Source organism: Piliocolobus tephrosceles, chromosome 19 (genome assembly GCF_002776525.5).
Source record: "Piliocolobus tephrosceles isolate RC106 chromosome 19, ASM277652v3, whole genome shotgun sequence".
NCBI lineage: Eukaryota > Metazoa > Chordata > Mammalia > Primates > Cercopithecidae > Piliocolobus > Piliocolobus tephrosceles.
The window spans coordinates 35,426,229-35,430,576 of NC_045452.1; positions in this window are offsets into that span (position 1 = coordinate 35,426,229).

Here is a 4,348-nt window from a genome sequence, read left to right on the forward strand (position 1 = left end):
GTGTGTGTGTGTGTGTGTGTGTGTGTGTGTGTGTGTGTGTGTGTGTGAGAGAGAGAGAGAGAGAGAGAAAGTGGGGGAGGGAGGAGAATCTCAGCCCTCCCACCAGGCAACAGCGAATGCGAGAGCTGCTTCCTCCTCCCGCTAACTTCCTTAGTCCAGCAGTGTCTGCACAGTCACCCCAAAATATGCAAAAACGACTGGCTGCCCACACAATCTCTGCCTGGCACTTTGTTGCGGGAAGTCAGGAACCCTGAACGGAGGGACCAGCTGAAGCCGCGGCAGAAGAACATAAATTGTGAAGATTTCATGGACATTTATTAGTTCCCCAAATTAATACTTTTATGATTTCTTACGCCTGTCTTTACTGCAGTCTCTGAACATAAATTGTGAAGATTTCACGGACATTTATCACTTCCCCAATCAATACTCTTGCGATTTCCTATGCCTGTCTTTACCTTAATCTCTTAATCCCGTCATTTTCATAAGCTGGGGAGGATGTATGTCGCCTCAGGACCCTGTGATGATTGCGTTAACTGCACAAATTGTTTGTAGAGCATGTGTGTTTGAATAATATGAAGTCTGGGCACCTTAAGAACAGGGTAACAGCGATTTTCAGGGAACAAAGGAGATAACTTTAAAGCCTGACTGTCTGTGGGCCAGGCGGAACAGAGTCATATTTCTCTTATTACCAAAAACGGGTAAGATAAATATCGCTGAATTCTTTCCCCAGTAAGGAACATTAATAATTAACAACCCTGGGAAAAGAACGCATTCCCAGAGAAGGCCTCTGAGTGGCCGCTTGGGGAGTAACTGCCTTTATGCAGATGTAGCTAGGGATGAAACATGCCCCAGTCTCCCGCAGCACCCCTACGCTTGCTAGGATTAGGAAATTCCAGCCTGGCAAATCCTAGTCACACCGGTTCTCTGCTTTTGAACCTGTTTATCAATGACAATGTGTGCACAGCTGGACGTGGAAGTTCACTAGTGATTCTACGTTCGCCCTGACCTTGTGATCTCGCCCTGACCTCCTGCCTTGTGATCTTTTGTCGTCCTTGAAGCATGTGATCTCTGTGACCCATACCCTGTTTGTGCACTCCCTCCCTTTTGAAAATTGCTAATAAAAACTTGCTGGTTTTACGGCTCAGGGGGCATCACGGAACCTGCCGACACGCGATGTCTCCCCTGGACCCTCAGCTTTAAAATTTCTCTCTTTTGTACTCTTTCCCTTTATTTCTCAGACCAGCTGACACATAGGGAAACAGAAAAGAACCCATGTTAAATATCAGGGGTGGGTTTCCCCGATAGCACGTCTAATAAGACCCTGCCTGAGGTATGGAAGGCAATGGCTATGCAGAAGTCATCTGGTTTCATGGGATGCACCCTAATGACTGCCTCAGAGGTCGTTAATGAGAGAGGAGTCTTTCAGAGCTTCCAGAAAGATTTCAGCCCCTGACAAAAGGTTGCAAAAAGAAATTTCCCTTTTCGTGTCCAGGCATGGTGGCTCATGCCTGTCATCTCAGCACTTTCGGAGGCAGGAGGATCACTTGAACGCAGGAGTTCAAGGCTGCAGTAAGCCACAATTGCGCCACTGCACTTAAGCCTTAGTGACAGAGGGAGACCCTGTCTCCAGAAAAACAAAACAAAAAACTCCCTTTTCCTGACATCAGACTTCACTGTATCAAGATGTGATGGCTGGTGCAGAGGCAGCCACGATGTCACCTCAAGGAGACAGGCCTACAGTGGAAAGCAACCTAGAGGGTGGCCCAGAGGAAGAACGGAGATAGCCAGGGGCCTTGCATGCCTCCACCAAGCCAAGTAAAGGCCAGCACAGAGGAGCGGGCAGCCTAGGTCAGCTCAAGGCAGATTCTGCTCCTTTCATTCAGCTCATCCACCAGCACCCCATCGAGTGGGCCTTTGGGACTCACACATATCTAGGGGCCAACTTCTTATCTACATGCTTTGCATTTCCCCAAACCCAAAAGTCACCCATGGGTACCCCTGTGATAACAGCAAGCCTCAGTTTTCTCCAGGGCCATGGGAAGCCACAGGGTCAACGTTCCCCCACCCAGGAGGGCCAGCCCCACTCAGGTTTGCAGGTGGGGGTGTTGTTTTATCTTAAAGCAAACATGGCTACCATTCAGAACAGTATGTGAATGGAGAATTCCTTTTAAAACCAAAACCAAAGATTTCTATTAGAGAAAAATGCTTGGGGGAACCAGCATCCCAGGGACCCACAGCCTACTCTAAATATGTCTTTTTTTTTTTTTTTTTTTTTAGAAAGAGGAAAAAAGCGTGTTCACATCATGAAGATTTTAGCTCATTTTAGGGCAAGGAAACAGGCCGTGCAGTTGCAGATACACAGGGAAGCCCTTTTTGCTGAGACACAGAGGCCTGAGAGCCACTCCAGGCGGAGCTGACGCTGGACAGCCAGGCTGGCGCCAGGCACGGCTCCACTCAGAAGCACTAAGCCTCCGCACCTCCATGCAAGAGCTGCGGTCAAGCAAAGGAAAGGATGTCTTGTTTTTGCCAAGGTATCTGAGGTCTCCGTGGGCAGCAGTCGGGTGAGCTTTTCAGCTGTGATAGAACAGAACTGTTACAGGGGCAGAGCTCGTTCACAAGCAGGTCTTTGAACACAGGCATTACCGGTGTGCCACCTGATTCTCACTGTGTCTTCCTCTGCTGGAGAAAATCCCTGTTTATGAGGAGACAACTAAAACTTACAGCTTTGATTCCCAGGCCATTCTTCCAGAGGGAGGCACTGCGGCCGTGTGCCAGGAGGGCAGAGGCACTGGCCCCACGGAGGACAGGAGTCCACTGTCACACAGATCAATGCTGCAGGTGTGCCCACAGAAAAGCCCACAGCCCCCGGGAGACAATGCCGCTCACCACTGCTAGGGGAGGCTCAGGAACCCGGCTGGGGTTGGAAGCCTGGTGCCAGGCGGCATGACGTCAGACACAACGGGCTGGGGCCGCACTCTCCTCCCCTCTCTCTGCTTTTGCTTCCGTCCTGGCTTCTTTGGGCTGCAGAGCTGGGGTCCCAGCAGGTCACCTGACCTCTCTGGCCTTGGATCCCCCTCTTTGAAGTGAGCAGATTGACCCCACCAGCTGTCCCAGGGGCGCCGGAGCTGCAGGTGTGGGAGCCAGGGCCAGGGCCGCAGCATGTGAGCATTCCGTGTGACCCACAGTGGGGCCTAGACCTGGCTTAGGAACAGCTGGGCGGGCTCTGCTACCATTCAACACTCTGGCTTCCAACTCGAGCCGCCATCAGGGAAAAAGCCTGGCACGATCCGTGTGCTTAACGCACTTGGAGAGCCAGGGCATTGCCCCAAGCCCCGAGCCCTGGCTGAGGCTTCTCCACTCCTTAATTTCCAGAGTAGAAGAGGTGCTGTGGGCCCGAAGCCGAGCTCCTCCGTGGCCGCCTGCGACGATGAAGCCAGGTTGTCGGAGCCTGAGAAGCAAGGCTGTCCTTCCTGCCCCACGCCTGGGTCACTGTCTTTCTCGTGATAAGGAAAAAAAAAAAAAATGCCTTCCTGAGAGAGTCATTCCCTTTCCATGTCTGAATAACAGACTCCCCAGATGTCAGGCGGACCCAGCCTGAGGCCCCAGAACGCCCCTACCGAGCGGTGAGCATCTGTGGGCCCGGCCTCAGGTCTCTCCAAGCTCCACGGAGGTGCTGGTGCCCAGTACTGAGCGCAGAGGCCACCCTGCAGGCCGCTCCTGGATGTCAATTGACCTCTAAGGCCACTTCTCACTGTAAAAACTGTGGGGTCATCGTGGGCTATGCTGGCCCTGCCCTCCTCCTGAACGGCTTCATGCCTGCCAGGGCCAGGCGCTTGGGGGCACTCCCAGCTGGGGACCCTGGCTCAGCCTCCCTGGGGCTGGAGGGAGGTGGGATCTGGGTGCTGCTACTGGAGGGCGCTGCCCCTGGGGATCCCAGCTCTTGGACACTTGCTTTTGTGGTGTGTCCCGAGCCTGCCTCCTGCTCCCTCGCCACTCAAGGCCACCACATGGCCCAGTGTGACACCAACCAATGCCCGCACAGCAAAGCGTGCTAGCACGGCACGGCACTTTCACAACTTTGCTGAGCTCTCCAGAATTGGCAGGTGCTCCCCACTGCTTCCTCATGCTCTCAGGTGAGAAGCCCCTCTATCCAGCCTCCACATTGGTTCTGTACATGGCATGTGAGTGGCGTGTGAGTGGCGTGGGTGGTGTGAGTGGCATGGGTGGCATGTGAGTGGCGTGTGAGTGGCGTGGGTGGCTTGTGAGTGGTGTGGGTGGTGTGTGAGTGGCATGTGTGGCATGAGTGGCAGGGGTAGTGTGGGTGGCATGTGAATGGCATGTGAGTGGC